We start from the raw sequence: 23,550 nt of genomic DNA, 5'->3' as shown, positions 1-23,550 counted from the left end.
AAATAATCTTGTTTCCCTTAAATCTCACTAGAGTTGGAAGAGACAGGCCTACATGGTTGAGGACTATGAAGCGTGAAGTGGGGGGAGATGAATGGAGAAGTATTGATTTAAAATCTCAAGATAGAGACGACTGGCGAAATCTAACCGAGGCCCTTTGCGTCAATGGGCGTAGGAGGAGATATAATGATGATTTACTGTAACTTGGCCAGTTCTACATTTTGTTATAGAATAATGTAAACAAATCCAGTTTAAACTACTTTGATTTTAGTACAGAACTGACGAATCAGAGTAGACCCCCAAAACCAAGACCCAAAACATCTCTAAAACCTGATAAGACGAGTGTTGACCTTTAAGACTTCCTTAACATTGACCATGATGGAGGACTTGAGACATTGTAACTTGAATAGAAATAAAATACAAATGCGGAAACTAGTATGAAAATGTAAACTTAAAAATAAATCGCAGTATATAGAAACTTAAGATACGAAAAGTCCTAGAATTCACTCGAGTGCTCGATAGGACTCGATGCAAAAACCAGAAGCCCGAGAAAATTGCCAGCCATTTGAGTATCAATGGATTAATATTAGTATTGCAATCCTAATGTAAAAATCAATATTCTTAATATTTTCTTTTATCTGTAAGGGATGGGAACTCTTCCAGCATGTCTTGTGTTTCAATGTTGATATCTGCAGGTTTTAAAATCAACTTCAAAACGTTCAATTTATCTTCATTCGATACGGCCAAATGGGTTCAATTTTGTAGAATTCAATTCCAGTGGTTCCAGGTCCTGATAAGTCTTCAATGGTCGATCTCTTTCAACACTGTGGAAAGAATAAAACATGTGATTAACTTAACCAAATAATGACATTAATAGACTACTGTTTTACGGATAAAAGTTACATTAACTAAAGAGACTAGCATGTGGCATAGATTTGATGTAAAAATAGATAGCAAATTCTCTTGCCATCTTTGACCAATTATAACTTTGATTAAGTCATAAATCAGGTCTCTCCTTAAACCTTTCATACCATTTCCCTAAATGAAGGTAGTTCAAAATTTATGTTCAAATTATTTTCACCATCCTTATTAGATAAAATCCTGCACTGATTTTATTTCAGGAACAAGCATATCCTACTCCCCTCCATCAACTAATAAAAACACTGTGCCTAACTCAGCCTACATCAATCCATGAACTATCATGATTCGATTCATTGACTAGTGTAGCATGCATTGATCCAACAATTAACAGAACAATTCTGTCTGGTGACTACTTTAATCCACCAATCAGCCAAACCTTAACCAGTCATTAAACCGATCTTTAATAATGCACAAATAAGCTAACCTTCCATACATTATTAAAACAAATTAAATGCATTAACAAACCACATTTAATTCATCAATAAATTAAATTTAATCCATCAATAACATACTTTAGACCATCAACATACTATACTTTAATTCATCAATAACCTATAATCCATTATCAACTCTTACTTTAATCCATTAAGTATCCATAGTTTGACCCATCAACTAAACTGACTTCGATCCATTCAGGAATTTTCACACATATATAGGATTATAGCATTTAATTTTTACATTCGTTGGTATCAAAATCGAAAATTTACTTTCTAATGAAATTCACTGACAAAGCTTAAAACTAAATTTTTGTTACCCAAAACTTGTCATCTTCAGTCAACAGATTACCATACAATATACTTTTGCTCAATTATAGAAATTAGGATTGGGAACACGGCCATCTAAATTATTCCAAGTTTCCATAATACATTCTACCCAAGGATATTTCATGTTTTAGTTCTTCCTACTAATACATGACAATATTACCAACTGAAAAAAAAAATCACGATTAGTATGATTTCTATTTTTTCCAGATTCAAGGTTTGCAAATTCTCAAATTTACCAAAGTTTTTATCTTCAATCTATACACTTCACAAAATAGTAATTTTCAGCGTAGCTTTAAACTATCATTTTAAACTTTATTTTCGAAGATAAATCTGTATCAAGCAAAAGCAAATCTCTATTTTACAACCATTAAAGCTATATAACAAGACTATCGTATCTAATTGCAGAATTATGGTCATTTTGATCTCTTAAGTATGAAATGGCTAATCCTTTTATTCACTTATTAATGCACATACTTTAGTCTCTCAAACTCAATGTAAAATGTTTTAAACCTAAGATTATCTTTTATGAACTTACATGAAATTGAGATTTTTATGGTGAAACATCGATATCTTGTGTAAATTTGGTAAAGAAAATAAGATTTTTTTTTCACAGATTACTAAGAGGGAAGTTATGCCTACTGTCTTACTGCCTGTCTTTAATATAAACTTTAAAAAGTAATTTGCTTTATATTTAGATATACAAGCCTGAGATCTTTAAAATAGGGAACGTCTTCAGCAGTGCTGGACTGGTCATTGAATTTGTTTAAGTCCTCCAACCTGTCAGCAGCTCTTTTGACCTTCGGTTCAGGACAGAGGGGTAATGAGGTGCGAGGTTCCTCTAGAACCGAATATGGTTGGTTCATTTTCTTCGCTGTTGTGTCAATCTGTCTGGCCCCATTGAAGGCTTTCCAGTCCGTCAGATATTTCGGTGTATCGAAATTTACATTTCTCTACTGATCTACTAAAGAACCTTCTCCAACCTTCGACCTCCATTGCAGGGGAACTACCATCAAAATTTTTCTGGCACTCCTGCTCATGTGCATCATACCATTCTGTTATCATTTGCGTGCTTGCTGCACAGCGCAATATTTTGATAGAACCTCAAAATCGATCACAATGCCCGTGTCATGGTGTAGGACAGGTACTACACCGTATTAGCTGACAAAGCCACGATGGGACCAGGTACCATCGCAGCTAACATATATTTTTTCTCTCTCTAGAATCCGGGTTATCGATTTCAAGGATTCTATGCACTACCTCTCTTGCCTCCCGAAGAGACTCCTCACAGTTTTATAAAATTTTGATTCCGCCATCAATTTTGTATTGAAAATCATTTCAAAGTTCTTATACTGATTTTGTAAAGCGAAATCAACCATCTTCACGCGTTCATCAAAGATTTTCTTCGATCTTATCCTTTGGGGGATACCCTAAAAAGCGTGACCAAGGGACAGGACGGACCGGGACCACTTGCTATATTAAACGGGACATGGGCATGATGGCGGGGACCATGGGACCATTGTCCATTCATTGTAATAGGCCTAATAAAAGGTTTAATAAAGAATTACAGTAAACATTTTAAGTCTAATAAATTTGTTAAATTGTGTTTAAGCCATATGTATAATTGATTTTTAAAAAAAGTTACCCAATTGTTATATATTGAAAGTACCTTACTTGCAAGTACCTAGTAACTGACAGTAGAAAGATATATTTTGAATCAGCGTAATTGTGATTGGACTTAAAAGTGTAAAACTCAAAGGTAATTACATATGTAAAGCAAAGAAATATCAGCTTCAGTTAGGTTGCAGTTGTCTGCCATTTATGGGATCATGCAAGAAGACTTTACATGTGTATGTGCCGCATCTACAAAGACAGAAGCCTGATTCATTGGACTGTGGTGTCTTCGCTATTGCCTATATCGGTGGAATTTTGTGTTAATGGTTTTCCTGAACTGGATAAAAATCATCAAACTGGACATTTAATATGGATCTAGCACGACAACATTTAATAGATTGTATTGACAAGGAGGAATTCACACCTTTTCCAAAGCATGTTGTACAAGCCAAAGACCTTCATTGTGGGACATTTTTATAATAAATATAGACTGTCCCTGGGCTTACCCAACATCACTGGGTCGTTGATGGTAAATTGCGATAGATGCCTTAAATGGTTTCACCAAGGATGTTCAAATGAAAAATCATTTTCTAGTGCAACATGGCTGTGTAAATTGTAAGTCAAAGAGACCTGTAAAGGTTCCCAAAAAATAATAAACATTAAATATGCTTGTAATTAAAACTATTGTGTACATAATTTCAATAAAATTATTTGCATCTATTGATTAAAAATATAGTAAAAGTAATTTTCTGGTGCAACAGAGACCTTTAAAGGTGCCAAAAAATTATAAACATTAAATATGCTTGTAATTAAAGCTATTGTAAACATAAGTAATGAAATTGTTATTTGCATTTATTGATTAGAAATATTGTAAAAATCATTTTCTGATGCCAAATGGCTGTGTAAATTGTAAAATTATTATATATTATATGAATTAAGAAAATTTAATCATTCTTTATAGTCATTTTCCATCAATACAAGGCCATAGCAATCAGTATGTTGAACGTAATTACCCCACATTATAATAGACTATAGTGTTTGATACAAAATCTGTTATTTGAGCCTTTTTATATATCTCGTCCCGGTGGTCCCGGTCCATCCCATCCAGGTGTACGGTTTCAAATTACCCCCTCCAAATCTTACCCCCGGTAATTTGAAACCGATTCAGACTACCGGGGGGGTAACTTGAAACCGGTTTCAAGCTACCCCCGGGGTAATTTGAAACCGGTTTTAAGCTACCTCCCTGGTTTCAAATTACCCCCCTCGTTTTTGCGCAGGATCTCATCATTTATGAATATTAATAATTGCTTTTGATCAGGGTCAACACAATCATTAGGTTATATGTATATACATGTATTGTTTCACCTATTGGTATCGTTTATTAATATCCAGCCTTTATCCGTCTTATGTTTATATCTTAGCTAATACATGTCAGAAATTCCGTTGCCAGTCATGGGCGCATATTTTTCTGAGACAGGGAGACGAGGTGGAATTTGATTTTGACGGTTATTTTTTCCATTATTTGAAATATTACATAATTATACTGCAAGCAAATATTATATAAGGTATAATCAACATATTGATCATAAGTATATATATGTATATATATGTATATATACATATATATACACACATATATATATATGTGTGTATATATATATATATATATATGTGTGTGTATATATATATATATATATGTGTGTATATATGTGTGTGTGTGTATATATGTGTGTATATATATATATAATATATATATATATATATATTGTATATGTGTGCGTATATATATATATATATATATTTATATATACTGTATATTGTATGTGTGCGCGCAATATATATATATATATATATTGTATATGTGTGCGCATATATATATATATATATATTGTATATGTGTGCGCATATATATATATACATATATATATATATACATACATATATATATATATATATATGTATGTATGTATGTTGTAAATACTATATCATTCATGATATCTGTAAATAATTGACACTTTTAATAAAGAAAGATTGTAAGCAATTATAACAGTTTTAATAAAACAAGATACAGTACATGCTGTTTGCTGCTACTGTACTTACATTGGTTGTTTGTATACGAAAACACCTGGACTACGAATAAGTCGTTACACTTTATAGCCCTCTATGGATGACATTGAACACAACTTGTGTTAATCTCACAACTGTTGTTACTGATTTTAGCCTAAAGGCAGGCAGCTGTGTGTTATCATGGGCTAAATCAAATACTATTTAAACCATCTTCCAGAGTAGTAAGTGATGGATTCGTGTATGGATTTTTTCTCTATTGTTGATCTCGAAATGGAAAATTACTGAAAAACTGAGTGATAAAATGTTCTAGAATTTTACCTGAAATGTATCATGAAAAAAAAAACTCGCAGCATAGTCACCTGTACATTTCCATGCGGTTAATATAAGACTTCTGCTCCTTTGTCATAGCTCCATTCTTTCTTATAACTCATTTCATCAAATGGCAAAACAGCAATACCTAGAAATCGAGACTTCATACCATCTTTAAAGTCCTCTGGTTTAAATTGAATCGAGCTAACAGTAGCTTACACAACGTTAATTCTGTCTGCATGACAACATTCATGTTGGTAATTTATATTTGAGCTTTTATTTTTCACGTGCATAGCATCCAAATACTACGAAGTTACTGTGCATTATCACTGACAAAATATATGAATAAACAAAAAGATATATGGACACAAGGAGTTCTATTGTTATATTGCATCTATGGGTATAGACAAACCATTTTAAGAGCAAACTCGGAGCCCAATAGCGGCATTGCCAATCCTCTTGGGTCATTTTGAAAGCACACCTGGCTTGACCGCTTTAATCTATGGGCGAGCCAAGAAAAGGAGAAAAGGGTCAGCTAATTAGTCATTCACCCGGATTTGAACGGTCTAAGAATATAATCTTTTAATTTGATACTCTCTCCAAATTGTTTCCTTCGCTCTTTTTGTTTGCAACCACGTGGTGACAAATCGAAACTCTTAAATATAACAAAGAGCAAAATTGTTATAAAACGATCATCATACTAACAGAAATAATCTTAATTTTGATATCAAATGAATTCAGTTCTCAATTCTGATTGATTATTAAGACATGGTTCTTTACAAAGTATTTAATTAACTATGTTTAATATGGTATATTTACATACGTGATTTTATTGTTTTAGAATTTATTTAATTAATCGAAAAAAAATTTCTACAACAAAGGTTGTGTTAGCAAACGTGGTTATGATGACTTCGTCAGATGAAGTTAGTACTACCACAAAAGATTCAACGAATTAGTTAATTCAAACCATTTTCATGTTTTCCTTTATAATGTTATCAGTATGCTAAATACCTTTGACCCAATTTTCCTTGCAAATCTGAAACAAAGTTGTTTTTGATATGTTGGGTGCATCTCTGACACGTTTGATTGTTTGGTCAATTCCAAATTTAACAATCTCATTATCATTTTCCAATTTAAAAAAACTAATAGACATTGTATACCATTTTTCTTTCTTCTGAGGGAAAAACACGACGCTGAGAACTTACCATGGTTTTTACGGAAGCCTATTGTGCAAGACAGTGAATGAGGAAGCTAATCTTCATGCATTTAATAGGATTTGACCAAAGGTCTCAGTGAACTGACCCAGTGGCAACGTGTATGTCATATCTCCTAATTTGTCATTTTCCTTCCCTTGTCTTAGTGAAGGAAAGCATCGGGATTAAGGAGAATTGGCACCGCCACAAATGAGTTTTGGTGATTGACACCTTAAGCTGCGCGTTGGCTACCCTTGTTCAAAAGATGTGTGAATATATATATATATATATATATGCATTTGTATAAATAATAAAATAATCAACACCATTTATTCTGAATGTTTTTTGTGTCAATTTCTCCAGGCATATTGCCGCCCGAAGCTCATGCACATAAAACACATGAATGGAATCTACTGGATAAAAAAAAAAAAAAAAAATGAGAAAAAAAAATATCGACAATCACGCGCACACTGATATAAAATGAACTTTTATCTCACCGTTATCACTAAACCTTAAATGATAGTCTGTAACTTCAAATATCGTGTATTAGTTAATTATATGACACGTTAGGTCTTAAATACGAAAATATCGACAATCACACGAACACTGAAATAAAGTAAAATTTTACCTCGCCTTTATCACAAAACCTTAAATTACAGTCTGTGACTTTTAACGTGTCATACAATTCACTAATACAATATTTTTGGTCTTAAATACAAAATTAAACTACTTTTCCTACTGCTGCGAAGCCAGCAATAAATGTATGATACATATTTGCGATGTCACGAATTATTTATCATTCTGATGAGGGGGGTAACTTGAAAACAGAGGGGGTAACTTGAAACCGGTTTCAAACTACCCCCCCCCCCGGTAATCTGAAACCGGTTTCAAGTTACCGGGGGTTAATTTGAAACGGGGGGTAACTTGAATCCTTTACACCGGTGGTCCCGCTTTTTAGGGTGCCCCATCCTTTGGGAACTCCAGCCCTCCACTTGCTTACGACTTACGACAGGTGGGGCAGGTGAAATTTAGTGATACAGCCGCACCATGTCTTGTTTGCTTTTCTGTCCACTCTGAGGTAAATCCCCCACATTTGTTGCACTTCACTACAAAGTTTTTGCTAAGCGTATTTTCATCCATGATGACGTACTTAGGCGTATTTTGTTCACTATTTTTTTTCCAAAGTTGCCTCTCTGCGCCCGTTTCATCATGGCAGGGGAAAATGTTGCTTGCTTCTTCATCACTGTCATAATCATCTTCATTTTCGCTGTCTTCAAGACATTCCCGTGAAGTACTGGGCTGCGACTGTTGCTGTTCATTTTCATCATCTTTCTCCCATGACGTACTGGCCCTGGGCTACTGCTGCTGCTGTTCTTTTTCTTTCTCCCCTGAAGTACTGGGGTGCGGTGGCTATTCTTGTTTTTTTTTTTCTTTGCTCCCTGAAGTACTAAGGTGCAGCGGCTGTTCTTGTTTGTTTTTTTTGCTCCCTTAAAGTACTGGGGAGAGGCTGTTGTTTTTCTCTCTCAAGTTTTTTCTGTGCCTTTGCCTCTCGAACATTTTCCATTCTCATATACTTCTTGCCACGTGGCATTATTGGCTGTTATGAAAAGGCCAGCCACCTAAACTTCCCATAATGTTGCCTATAACTCCTATAATTTTGCCACTACTTCCGACCTCCTCTATAGCCCGCCCTATGGCTACCTCTTCGTGGCACTGCCCTCGAAGTTCAGGATTGGTCAATTGAAATAAAGGTCTCTAGGCGAAGAAAGTTGTATAGGACAGAAGTATAACAGGACATTCATGCATACGTCCTGAGGCAGTCAGCTCAGGAGTGAGTGGTGACACAGGCTTGGGCAGGAAGTGGCTGCCAGCGCACTCCTTATCAGTGACGACGTGAAGTGTTGCCATACAAACGAGTGCATGTTTCCAGACTTTCAATAGATTTCAGTGCGTATCAGTGGAAACCTACGATCTTGAAGTATTGCCATACGAAGATGTGAATATTTTCAGACATTCGAACAATTTCAATTAGTAACGGAAAATTATTACAGATCTAGGTGCCCTCTTGCAAGTAATGGAATTTACTCTCACTTATATATATATATATATATATATATATATATATATATATATATATATATATATATATATATATATATATATATCCGGGCTAATAATGCTCTCAGCTAAATGGCTAATCGACTGCTTTATTATTACTCCAAGGGGGTCCTGTATCTATAAAGCAGTTTATTTACGAAAGGAATAGTCAATCTTTTGAAACCTTTCTTCTTTTCAAGTAGGGAATGTTTTCAGTGGGTGCTGGAACGGGCGTTGAATTAGTTAACTAATTCAACGCCCGTTCAAGCACCCACTGAAAACACTCCCTATTTGAAAAGAAGAAAGGTTTCAAAAGATTGACTATTCCTATCGTATATAAACTGTTTTATAGATACAGAACCCCCTTGGAGTAATAATAAAGCAGTCAATTAGCCATTTAGCCGAGAGCAATATTAGCCCGGATCAAATTATCAAAAAAGGGAAATTGAATTTTTTAAGGGAAACTTTTAAACAAAAGTTAGGCTATGAAAAAGTTTCCTTATACAACTGGTTGGTGTTTTGTATTCCAAAATCTGATTGTACAGTGGTTTCCACGAGATAATGCTTAAAACTGATTGGTTCATTTGTTTTAGCGTTTCCCTTTACTATAATTTTGGAATGTGTGTAATTCCAGACAACTGGCTTTATAGTTAAGAGTGGAGACGTATTTAATGTGGACGTCAAATTTGTGCTTAAAATTTCGCTTCAGTATTGTACGATAAACTCAATTAATACGAGTCAAGATAGGATTCTTTTTTTTCTTTTTAATTTTTTTTGCAACTCAATCACTATCTGCCACTTCTCAGTCTGGATAAGGATAATAGAGTTTCAAGAGCAAGTTTTTTTTTTAAGAGGCATAGGTAAGGTCAGGGTTGAGGATCATAGGGTCTAATTTATTGCAATTTAAGCTATTTCAATAACTGATTATAATAATCAGTTGACTATTATCCGCTGTTGATCTCCCAAATCAAAAAGTACCTTCAAAATGACCAATTGGTTTACCGTTTGCCAGATCTAAACAAGCTACACAAAGTATAATTACGAGTAAAGCGAGACATTCGGTGGAGCTATAACCACTTGTGGGAAGTAATAAATTATAATTATGATTTTAACGTTAGGCTAGTGTCACGTACACCCTGTTTGTGAATCTCTGTTTGTGGTCATGTGAATGATCCCTGGTTACCGGCTCGCTTAGGGGGAGTGTGATTTATCAGCCTCCACTGGAGAAGAGGTTGTCCCCTTGCCAAATTGCCAACGAATGGTTTTCTGCCTCCCTCCTTATCTTGCAGATTTCGTGGGAGAGTCGAAAGGCGGGACTTGAGGGAACAACGGCCAGGAGGGCGTAGGCCTACCGGTTATATCTGGATTACTGTGACGAAGATGACGATGATTGGTTTTTTCCCTCTGACGTCATGAGGTCACACCCTACGATGTCGGTGACGCCTTATGATAAGCGCCGGACATGCATCAGTCTGGCCTAAACTAGCAGTAGGAGAAGTTGCAATAATATTTGTCCCTTTGCTTGCCATACCAAATCCCTCATTTTTAGACAAACATTTTCTGAACTTATTAGACTTAGAAATTCTCCAGTGGAAACTGAATTAACGTAAATGTTAAGACTTCGTCCCCTGACCGTTGTTCATAAAGTTAAGAGTAATTGTACCATGCTACCATGAAATGAAGAGCACGTATTTTAAAAACATTAAGAATTATAAACTTAATTTAAAGTGCTCAGACCTGTGTATGATTTTTGTGAAAATATATTGCTCAATACAAATTCAACTTTGTGTACCCCACCTCTTGAATACTAATGTTTAAATTAATTGCGTGTCGTGACACTAGTTACACGAATTTTCTTTCCTGCCGGTTGCGTTTTATAAATTTCTGACCTTTATAATTGGATACACTTAAAAAAACCGTAATTTTAATCGGATTTTCTCCGTAAACATGCGCTGTTCTCAGCCGTATTTCAGAAAAATACAGGCAGCCGTAATTTGTACCCTACTTTAAAATCTGTCTGGGTTGGAGACTAATATTCTTCCTTTACGTCAATATATACGTTTTTTGAAACGGTAAAGGCCAGGCAACATTTATTCCAGGAATTCTACCATTTTTTTTTTTTAACAGTAGCAAGACACATCTTTATAAGATAGTTTGTCTGAAAGTTCATTCAGCAAACTATTACTCAAAATGCGCCAAAGTCGTTACACTTTGATGGCTGCTTTTCCGGTCCCATACAGCAGGGGAACCCCACTCTCTACAGGACCTCTCGTTGTCTTTTACTTGCTTGCTTTAGATTGCCTGGGCAAGCACGGCTCTTGCAACATTACAGCCCGTAGTCTTTCCCATTTACATCAATATTACTAACTTAAGACTTTTCAAGTCAAGTGGAGTATTTTGTAGAATAATTTACTGAATACGGCTAAGCCACCATTTGAGGTTAATCTTACATCTATTCCAATCATAATAATGAGCAAAACCAGTCTTTACATTTCTTATGGATGAAATTCTATATGCGAGTCTGGCACAGTTTAGCATTTGTGACACCGCCAGACGCCATTTACTGCATTGGTTATATGATTCGACGTGTTTCGACTTTCAGATGTTGGTCTCTTGTTCATTTACACAAAATGATCTGCTTTGAGCTATTGGTCTATAGTGTCTTTGTGGGACATATTTAAACTGTACCTACATAAAAGGTACAACTTTGTTCCAATAACTAAATCTGCAACAATTCTTCGACATTGTTACCTGTATAAGGTAGGTTATTCTTAGACCCGGAATCCACCCCCTGTTGAACACTAAGTTCACCCTGGAATTACTAATTTCCATTAGATTTTAGTGATGTTTTTGGTATATTTCAGATTGAGATTTTTTTTTTCAGCTGATTGATACTTACAATAACCCCAACTCAAAAGAACGGAGCCATCTGGGTCCGCCATTGTGCTTTAGTAGTAATGAAGTCGATGGAATAAGTCTATAGCATAAAATAACCCCAACTAACCTGACTTCAGCTTAAAAGTCGCTCATGAATGGCAGAGGCAAGGGACAGGGACATTGTCCTAGTGACTGACCATATATCAAATGATGAGCGCCCAAGCCTCCTCTCCACCCAAGCTAAGATCAGGGAGGGCCAGGCAGTGACTGCTGATGACTCAGCACATAGACCTATAGGCTCCCCCGAAACCCCTCAACCTTATCAAGGATGGTAAGGTTGCAGACACTAATGGCACTAACGAGTCAGAGGGACCAATCAGGCCACAACAACCCCGTCTTAATAATAGGGTGGGAGTGGTTAGGCCCTTTGGTTCACGTAGCAGTATTGCTACATGGTATTGTCTGTCGTTCGTGACAATCTAATGGACAAACCTCTAACGATATTTAAAATCAAAGTGGAAAGTTAATATTTGGAGGTTTAAAATTACTTTAGCAATTCAGTTTAATTTTTCGATAGCGTAAAAACAATTAAATAGGCAAATTGTCCGCAAATCTACATACGGCGAGGTATTTTTTCACATCTGTGGTAGACTATGGATAATTTAAGCATTACCACTTTATTGCAATTCATATTTACTCTGTGACATCCATCAGAGGCTATGAAATATGCTCTAAACAATAATACTAAAATATGTTTTAGCGCTACCAATAAAAAAAAAAAAAAACAGAAGGAAAGTATGGTAATGATAATTACAAAAATGCATTAACTTTACTTTAGAGAAAAAAAAAAAACATTGAAGTATGGTCATGATACAAAAATGCATTAACTTTACTTTAGAAAAAAAAACATTGAAGTATGGTCATGATAGTACAAAAAATGCATTAACTTTACTTTAGAAAAAAAAAAACATTGAAGTATGGCCATGATAGTACAAAAAATGCATTAACTTTACTTTAGAAAAAAAACATTGAAGTATGGTCATGAAAGTACAAAAAATGCATTAACTTTACTTTAGAAAAAAAAACATTGAAGTATGGTCATGATAGTACAAAAAATGCATTAACTTTACTTTAGAAAAAAAAAAAACATTGAAGTATGGCCATGATAGTACAAAAATGCATTAACTTTACTTTAGAAAAAAAACATTGAAGTATGGTCATGAAAGTACAAAAAATGCATTAACTTTACTTTAGAAAAAAAAAAACATTGAAGTATGGTCATGATAGTACAAAAAATGCATTAACTTTACTTTAGAAAAAAAAAAACATTGAAGTATGGTCATGATAGTACAAAAAATGCATTAACTTTACTTTAGAAAAAAAAAAAAACATTGAAGTATGGTCATGAAAGTACAAAAAATGCATTAACTTTACTTTAGAAAAAAAAACATTGAAGTATGGTCATGATAGTACAAAAAATGCATTAACTTTACTTTAGAAAAAAAAAAACATTGAAGTATGGTCATGATAGTACAAAAATCCATTAACTTTACTTTAGAAAAAAACATTGAAGTATGGTCATGATAGTACAAAAATGCATTAACTTTACTTTAGAAAAAAAAACATTGAAGTATGGTCATGATAGTACAAAAAATGCATTAACTTTACTTTAGAAAAAAAAAAAAACATTGAAGTATGGTCATGATAGTACAAAAAATGCATTAACTTTACTTTAGAAAAAAACATTGAAGTATGGTCATGATAGTACAAAAATGCATTAACTTTACTTTAGAAAAAAAAAACATTGAAGTATGGTCATAATACAAAAATCCATCAACTTTACTTTAGATTTTCCATTCGAGCTTCCCCGTAGTAACTACATTCCCTTTTAAATTTTGATCATACTTGGCAGGATTAATAGTCTATTAATCCTGGTCTCGAAAGGAACTTCACTGTCATTTTATCTTGTTCGTTCGAAAGCATTCAACATTTCCCGTATTGCTCATTTACTGTTAAAACGTCACTGTCAAAGGACTCGCAGAATAAAGTCTTCAGTTTCCTCTTGAAAGCATGATATCTTCAATCTTTCGGATGTCTTGTGGGAGCTTATTGTATAGTTTCGGGACAGCATATGCAAAGGCTCCAAAGCCTGCAGCAGACATATCTGATTTCCAATAGTTTGAAACCATCTAACTATTCTCGTGTCAACACGATTTATTGGCGGCACAATATGTAGCAATTCTTAGATATTTTGGACGACCAGTCCTGATAACTTGGTAGGTTATTGTACATATTGCACAGTACATATTGAACGTAAGGACATGGAAAGTTGGGCAAGGTTACGTGGGTGGTACTTTGGGTTAGTACGCCCAGCAACAAAACCGATGTAACCTGGCCAGACCTGACAGAGATCACGCCCTTCTTGCCCTGAAAGGTGTCCGACTTTAAACAACCGATACAGTACATCGTTAGAATGGTTCTAATGTGAGGAGAGAAATTTCCGATATCACTAAACAAATGCAATGATGAATGAAATATATGAAAAGAGAACTTTGCATCATCCTAACAGCTCGCTCTCTCTCTCTCTCTCTCTCTCTCTCTCTCTCTCTCTCTCTCTCTCTCTCTCTCTCTCTCTCTCTCTCTCTCTCTCTCGAGTTCAAGAATAATTTAGATAAGATCATAAGAACTCTAAATGCTTAAACTAAATCGCTCTACCAAAGAGCAAATGGAGTCTCTGCGGATGGACTAAAAAGTCTTTGAGACATCCAAAATCCTTGTAACACAGTATCTGTATATATGTATATATGTATATATGTATATATGTATATATATATATATATATATATATATATATATATATATATATATATATGTATATATATATATATATATATATATATATATATATATATATATATATATATATATATATATATATATATATATATATTACCTGTATCCAATTACTTTGTTATTTGGATGTGCCCAAGGATCACACAAAACCGCTACTTTGCAAGCTTGTTGGATTTTTATTACTTTTAGGTGAAAATTCCATGTTCCAAAGATGTTCTGTGCTCACCTAAAAACGATGTTAGAACGATATATGCCCGTTTTCATTGCGAGTTGGAATCATTAATATTAAATGTTAATAATTAAGGGTATTACCATCATCATCCTCAGCACTTCTTAAATGTCTATAAGCAAACCTTGTCAGGTCATACATTAAGATCAGCCAATTGCCACCTCTCCATCATCTTTAACCCCCACATGGTTATATCCTTCTACCCTCATCCCCACATGTTTGAAGTTTAAAGGTCTCACGGTTATGAGATCCTTCTGGTGGAAGTTTAGTAAAAGAAAAAAAAATAATAGATGATATTTAAATTTTGCTTTCCAGGTGTTTACAATTATTTGAAAACTATAAATAACGAAGTAAATATGCAAAAGAATGATTGAACAGATATCGAGAGTAATGGATTTCTTGAAGAGCTTACTGGGGGAACACCTATAGGGTGTTGGACATCTGGTCATGAAATGACAAAATCGTAATAATTCGAAGTGTCAATGCTAAGGAAATATTTCCTTTTGCCTTGGGAAGGGTGAAGCCAGCTAGACTCGGACCTTTGAGCATTGAACAATCGTCACCAGGTTAAGGGGTTCGCTTGGAAGTAATCGACTTGCCCAGATGATTTAATTGATTGATTAGGAGTTTTCTGCCATCCTGATGCTGAATCACATAAGTGTTAATAGTATAATCTTTTATACCCTACATCCTATATACCACAACACTATAATAATGCACCAATGAACATTTTCATTGCATGTCATTTCATATTTTATTTTCACCAAACTTCTAAAACAATATAAAGTATGTTAACTAATGATGCATTTTCAATCTCCAACCTCAAACTAATATACTATTTTCTCTATGAGGGCCGGAGCCAAGTAGCCCGTGACAAAAGCTGACCCCAACCACACCGAGCTATGTGACTCATGATCGATATCAAAGAAAACACTGAAATCAACAACTAAACCTCTAAACTTCATTACCGTCGAAATTTTGAACAAGGGCTATTTATTAATGATTGGTAACCCAATATGTGCTATTTGAAAAGATACATTATTAGCGCCAACATATAATACGTATGCCACAGTGTGTAATTATGTGGAGAGAGAGAGAGAGAGAGAGAGAGAGAGAGAGAGAGAGAGAGAGAGAGAGAGAGAGAGAGAAAGGGAGAGAGAGAAAGAGAAAGGGAGAGAGAGAAAGAGAGAAAGGGAGAGAGAAAGAGAGAAAGGGAGAGAGAAAGAGAGAAAGGGAGAGAGAGAGAGAGAGAGAGAGAGAGAGAGAGAGAGAGAGAGAGAGAGAGAGAGAGAGGGGGGGGGGGGGGGGGAGAGGGAGGGGGGGGGAAGCCCTGCTTAGGGAAATGCAAACGAAGAATATTACCGTGTTATGAATATTGATATGAATAGTCAGTTCCAATATTATTGAAGAAAATTTTATTTAGAAATAAGATAGGAAAACTCAAATAAAACGTTATGATAAAATCTTTTGATGTATTAGTTTCGAAATATTAGATAACATTTCTTAAAAGAATAAAAGAGTTCTCTCTTCATCGCATTCCTTTGAGTGATATCGGTAATTTCCCCCCTCCTCATATTCGAACCATCCTAACGATGTCTGTTTAACGTCGGCCACCTTTCAGGGCAAGAGGGGCATGATCTAAGTCAGGTCTAGCCCGGCGACACCGGTTTTGTTGCTGGGTGTACATATTGAACGTAAGGACATGGAATGTTTGGCAAGGTTACGTGGGTGGTACTTTGGGTTAGTACATCTCGCCTAATTTAATTTCAACGGTAAATATAGGCTGCGCAATATATTTTTCCTACTCGATATCTTCTGGTTTATCCATTACAACCTCTCCCACAATTTTACTTCTCCATAAATGATATAGACGACACTACTGAAACTAAACAGAATCCTTGATAGTGTTAGAAAGGGGATGACAAACTATAAATGAGAACAAAAATGAGTAATGGTGGCGGGAAAGGAAAACACCGAGAAGCTTGGGTGATATTCAAATAAACAAATAATGACAGTGTCGATATCTAGTAAAATTCGTAATCTAGGCGTATTTCTTGACCGCAACGTGTCTTTCAAATGCCCAAATAAACGTAGTAAAAACTGCTGGTTATCATAAGAAATATTTCTTTTACAAAAAAAAGGAACCTGGATGAATGTTCCGTAAAGAAACTGGTGATAAATTGTGATTACCAGAACTGAATACTGTAACCATCTACTACAATCTACCAAAAGTAAAACCTAAGAAATTACAAGACGTAATAAACAAGAGGAGCAAGACTGATAAAAGGTGTCCCACCTAGAGAAAGGATCACCCCTATACTAATTGATCTATTAAACCGAGAATTGAGTTTTAAAAATGTACAATAACCCACCAAGCTATCAGAAGCGGTCGTCCAAAATATCCGAGAATTGCTACATTGTGCAACCAACAAATCGTCCTGACACGAGAATAATTACAGATGGTTTCAAACTATTAGAATCTAGATACTTTAATACTGTAGTCTCTAGAGCCTTTAAATATGCGGGGCCCAAGACTATACAATAGGCTACCACGAGACATCCGAATAATTGAAGATATTAAGGCTTTCAAGAGAAAACTGAAGACATTCTGCGAGTGTTTTGACAATGATGATCAAACAGTAGACGGACAATACGCATTGTGAAATTTTAAATGCTCCAGAATGATTATAAAACGACCGTGGATGTCCTGTAGAGAATGGGGTTCCCCTGCTGTACGGTACCAGATAGGAAGCCCTCAAGAGTATAAAAACAACTTTTCTATTCCTGTGGAAAATTGAAGTTGTGTGTAGGGAAACACCAAATAGTGATTTGCGACAATAATAATGGACAGAAATGCATAATAAACGCAAAATACCCAGTAGGAAAACATGGGATATTTAAAGGCGGGTTTACACGGCCGAACAGCTCGCCGAGCCCGGTTGTCGAACCTACTTGTAGAACGGCTCGAAGAGCTTTCAGACAGTACATTGAACCTCAGTGTGCCGTGTGCTAAAACAGCGTCAACATGTCTCTCGACCAACATGATTTGATAACCATTGCTTTGGCAGTGACACTAAGGGGAAAAAAAGATCAAAAGAGAAATTTTCAAATACCAAATTGCTAGTTTCTCTAAAATTAGAGCCAGATGACTGGCGCAATTATTTGCGTAAGGATGAAGACACGTACATTGATCTACTGAATCGTGTCAGCCCTTTCATTACTATGAGGAAAGCCATAACTCCACATGAAAGACTGAGTGTCCGGTATTCCTTTGTTTCTGGCCACTTTATTGGAATAGTCTTTTGATTTAACTTTCCATAAAGCTGGATGAGCTCGATATGCATGTATGAGATCAAGTACGACTTTCTTCTCATTCTTAATTTCATTAATGGCAGCCATTATTCATTTCTTTGATGATGTGTCCTCTAACAGGTTTAAATAACTGAGGTTCGATGTTCGACACCCGTTCACACGTTCGTCAAACAATGTAGCTCCGCCCACAAAAGTCAAGATGAGCCTGACTTTCATCGAGCCACTCGACAACCAAATAGCCCGTTTACACGCTCGAACATCAATTCAAACACAGGGTTGTCGAACCAGGCTCGACGAGCTGTTCGCCCGTGTAAACCCCGCTTAAGATACGGGAAATTAAAGTATTGATATTGCCTATAATTCATTACGTCCATCTAATGGTATTGGCTCTGCCCACAAAATAAAAATGAATCCCACTGTTGCTCTGATCTGACTAGCGGTACATTGATGGGATGTAGTCCACTGTTCACGCCATCCCAGTGGACCATTTCGAGGATTTTTTTTTACTTAACACATAATCAGCAATAGCTATATACTGAATGGAGACCATTTTTAACAATTAATGAAATATGAAATTACACTAAATTTCGAAAAAGCCAGTACTTCATATTCATGTGATGGCAGTTATGTTGAACCTGAAGGGGAGGATGGAAAAAAAAAATTGGCGGTTGTAGAACAATATTCGGGAACTATCAAATATTTGAAAGCTCTTAATTGGTTAAAGAGCCAGGTAATGATCAAGTCATACATATTAAACAGCTGACAAAAGCTAATGTAAATGTGCAATTTAATCGATCAATATGCAAGTTATGGCCAAACCCCTAATAGAGAAAAATTTCAAACTAAACTAGCCAGCACTCGTCAATTTCTTAGCACGATTTCCAGTTTCGCTACATTGTAAAATTTTACGCAATTTCAACTGATATAGCGATTTCATCCACCACAGAAACAGGGACTAGGGTTTAACCTTGAGCATATGGTCATTGCCTTAGATTCTGCTGCATTTTACCTTAGATTACCGTAATTACCTTAGAATTACCTCAAATATGCCATTACTTTAAAAATTTTATTCCTTTAAAATTTACCTTGAAAACATGTAAATAAACTCAAACTAAGGTAACTCGATTAAAAGTTTAAACCCTGTTTTCAATATTCGGTTCCATTCCTACGGAGATTAGATTATCTTTTAATGGTAAAGGCCCTTTTCCAGGACGTGTTGCCCGAATGAGACTGGAAATGTGTGGATAAAAAATACCTTCCGACATATCAAGGGAGATGAAATGGTAAATAATCTTCCTAGTAAGTAGATCATGACCCAGCAAATACCAGTATCCCTTCCAGAACATATTTGTCCACTTATGCCCTTGTTGCTTTCATTGAATATACGGAAATGAATAGGACTCGCGAGTCGGAAACTGTCCCTAATTAATCAGATACTACTCCAGCAGTTGAATATGCATTCCACAAACCCTTAGCAATACTAATTAATAGCTAATAATATATTTTGAACTATACATAAATCGCACTCAACTTCAAAATGTTGAAAAGAACTAGAAGAAAACTATACAAGTAAACTTTACGCACAATAAAAAAAAAAAATTAATTTTGCGAGCGCTTCGATAGTGGTGAATTAGCAGTTAGCACGCAATACTATGAGAGATGTTGAATGCTTTCGAACGAATATAAAATGATTGTGGTGCTGCTGTAGAGTATAGTACCGGAAAAGCAGCCCTTAAAGTAAAGTAACTATCCGGGTCTCATTAACTTAAAACGCTTATTTTTCTTCCTTTTACTCCTCTGAACTATCCACACATAGTTATCAAGAAGTTCTCCCCTATGATAAGATTCCATTAGTTTTCAATCACCACAAATTTGCTTTCCAAATATCCATCGTAAATAAAATCGGTTTTGAGCTGATAAGATTTTTATCTACTACATTCACAGTTTACGTATATTAGAAACATGGAAGTTCTTGAGATTAGCAAGCCCTACCTTCACAGAAATACTCAGCAAGTCAGCAACAAAAGACGTTTGGACTCACAGTCACTGACATCAGAGGCCAAACTGAAGCCCAAGGTATCGATGTTAAATTTCAAGTTCTGTCCGTTGGTTGACAGCCAATCAGAAGCGCCACATTCCTTCAGTTTTAACAAAGACGGGCATGGCGGCTCCTAATTGGCTGGTGGAAAACAGGGCTACCTCAATGGGTATAATTACTATACCTGCAGTTTGTACCAAGGTACCTATAACTGGGTAGTAATGGATTAAGATAGTTCTCTCACTATGTCTGAATTAACTTTGTTGATAACGAGATAACATATAGATTATCACATGAAGATAATAAAATCAACAGAGAGAGAGAGAGAGAGAGAGAGAGAGAGAGAGAGAGAGAGAGAGAGAGAGAGAGAGAGAGAGAGCCTCAGTTAATGTAACTTGCATTATGCCGGCTAATCATAATTTGTGTGTGACTGTATAGCCCAACGCGGAGAGAGATCGAGAAAGATGAAATTTAGTTAGGTAATGCATAAAATGGCCTTATTCTCAGCTAGAATGTGAGATTAACAAAGTAATATGGACCTCAGAGAGAGAGAGAGAGAGAGAGAGAGAGAGAGAGAGAGAGATGCTTGGTATGATTGTCTAGATAAAACTTGCCTTATGCCAGCATAGATCATCGCCAAAGTGATATGAGATGTGAGCCAATGCAAGAAGCAAGGTATGGACCTCAAGACTGGTCAACGAAGAGAGAGAGAGAGAGAGAGAGAGAGAGAGAGAGAGAGAGAGAGAGAGAGAGAAAACATCTGTTAATCGAATCCTTCACTAACTTAACTGTAATATTCCATGGATTTATTGTAATAAAATAGAAGTTCATAAATGAATAAAAGTAGAATACGACAAAAAATCCATTTTACAATACATTCAGTACTGGTCGCGTTTCAATGCGTATTCTTGATGAAAGAGAAACTTCTAGGAGCTACAAGATGTATTCCAGTTTGGGAAAGACCAATATAATTTAACCACAAAAGCGTAAAGTTTCAAAACACTGGCAGTTTTCTAATATATGTATCTAACGTTGTGCCACTGACTTCGGATTTCTTTATCTTTTGGTAACTATTAATAATAATAATATTATTATTATTATTATTATTATTATTATTGTTATTGTTGTTGTTGTTGTTGTCGCGAACGAAGTGAGTGACCTTACATGAAATGCCAAATTTATTTAAAGATATCTCACCCAGTCATTCTCTAACCATAGATTTCGGAGCGGAGGAGGTGGTGGTGGGGGGGGGGGGAGCAGATGATATTTTCGACGGCGGAGTCAATAACCCATATACCAATTAACATATTCAAATGAAACTTTAAGGGATTATTTAGATATATATAAGCTTTGTTTCTGCTAATTTTCATGTTCATACCTGCTATAGGCATGCTCTGGCTTTCACTTCTGTTCGTAAGTGACCAATTTTAGCTAAAATATCAGTGAGGAGGAGCAAAGTACTCCTAGAGTTTTACAGATATCAAAATGATTTTCACAGGGTTTGATGGGTGTTTTGTGAACTAAATTCATATCAATCTTCGTATTGATACTTGCCATAGAAAAGTCACAGTAGCCATTTTTCGATATCTACGGGAGGCCGATTTTCGGCGGCGCCGTAAATTACTTGTAGAATACTTTACGTATCTAAATGGAATTTCAGAGATTTATGGGATGGATATTTACTTTGTCCATACCAATTTTCATGTTGATATCTGCCATAGAAAAGCCAAACCAAATGTTTAATTCAGTATGGGTTGAATGGTTATTTTTGGCGGTGGAGTAAATTGTTCATAGAATTATTCACATATCCAAGTGAAAATTTCAGGGATTAATAGGAAACATAGTTTCTCTGTTCCTGCCAAATTCCACGGTAATATCCACAATTGAAAATACACAGCTATCATGTAGCCTTCTTAAATATGCTGTTAAATGTAGCAACATTACAGCGAACTGCGTGATAGTGAGCGACATCAACGAGGGACAATGGCGATCTCATAAACAATATTCGTCCGGGGTTCAGCTAGTTATTATCATTATTATTATTAATTGCAGATCCGTTGGCAGTAACCAAGCGGATCGGCATCAGTGACCTTTGATGTCAGGATGCCAGAGAACTTCAAATCATTCATTAGCCAAGCGGATATCGGCAGACTTAGACAGATTACGTTGTGTCCTAAAGAGTGGCCTTGGCAGAAGAGGACGGCAAGCACCCATGTCTACCAAAAATGCACGCCTGTACCTTTGTCATGTACAAAGAAAAGATGAGTAATAGAGGAGGCCACCGCTGCAAGCGATGGCGTACTCACACGTTTTTTGGCCACTGACAACCATTCACACATTTCTTCGCAGCAGGCCCGAATTTGGAGTGGTAGTAGCATAACTAAAGTCGATGGGCGTTAGGAAGTGGCTGGAGAGGTTTTTGATTGGGGCGTAAGCGAGGAGTGGTATATGTGGGTGGTGGGCGGCTTTGTCGCCGTTCCGGCACATCACGGGGTGGGAGTCTGTATCCTAGCGCATTCACATCGGCTTACGTCGATGTGGAATAGGTGTCCACATTGTCAAGAGTGGAGGCGTTGATGGAAGGGCGTCGACTCTGGTCATCAGGTCCTTCATGGGGAAAATATCAACATGGGGGATAGCAACACGTACAGGTTTGCTTAGGCACCGTACCCAAAGGGCACGAATTAAATTCACTTCACAAGGAGAGCCATCTGCAACAGGTTGTAGGCGAGGGATACTGGTCATTTTCCTGAGGGCGACGGTATCCTTTTGGTCCCCCAAAAGTTTCGCTATGTGGGCTGCAGGTGATGGCGAGTACTGCATCAGGAGATATGATTTTAGGGCGTCATACGTTATTGGCGCTTCTCCTTGCTCGCACACCCAATCGTATATTTCCAGGAAAGTGACCTTGGGGATTGCCGCGAAAACGTAATCTACTTTGGTGCTTGACTGAGTCATGCTCTTGATGCAAAACTGGACTTCAGCATTGGAACCAGGCGAACGCCTCTCCACTGGCGAAGGACAGTAGTTTCAATGATGTGGCGTTGATAGGTGAGTCAGCGTCAGAAGGTGGCATCAAACAAAGAGACACAGCAGTGAGGGGAAAAGGCGGGAGGGATCTAGTCACTCCGCTGGTCACCAGTGTGCGATCGAGCAGTTAGGTGATAATTGAGAGACAGCGTAATTGCAACTGATTTTATTTCGACACAGCATGAGTATGAATACAAGCCGTTCCAAGCAAGAACGGCACAAAAATTCAAACACAATGATTCAAGTACATAC

The 23,550-nt window shown here is 36.2% G+C and overlaps 1 long non-coding RNA gene across 1 annotated transcript; it reads right to left on the bottom strand.

Moving 5' to 3' along the window:
- Window positions 1–100: 100 nt before the first annotated feature.
- On the bottom strand, window positions 101–20,500 carry LOC137645651 (uncharacterized). The gene is made up of 2 exons (XR_011045326.1): window positions 20,223–20,500; window positions 101–821 (listed from the first exon to the last, which is right to left on the bottom strand). It is a non-coding gene; the product is annotated as an uncharacterized lncRNA (long non-coding RNA).
- Window positions 20,501–23,550: the final 3,050 nt, after the last annotated feature.

Source organism: Palaemon carinicauda, chromosome 8 (assembly GCF_036898095.1).
Source record: "Palaemon carinicauda isolate YSFRI2023 chromosome 8, ASM3689809v2, whole genome shotgun sequence".
Taxonomy (NCBI): domain Eukaryota; kingdom Metazoa; phylum Arthropoda; class Malacostraca; order Decapoda; family Palaemonidae; genus Palaemon; species Palaemon carinicauda.
This window is presented reverse-complemented; position numbering and strand designations above follow the sequence as displayed.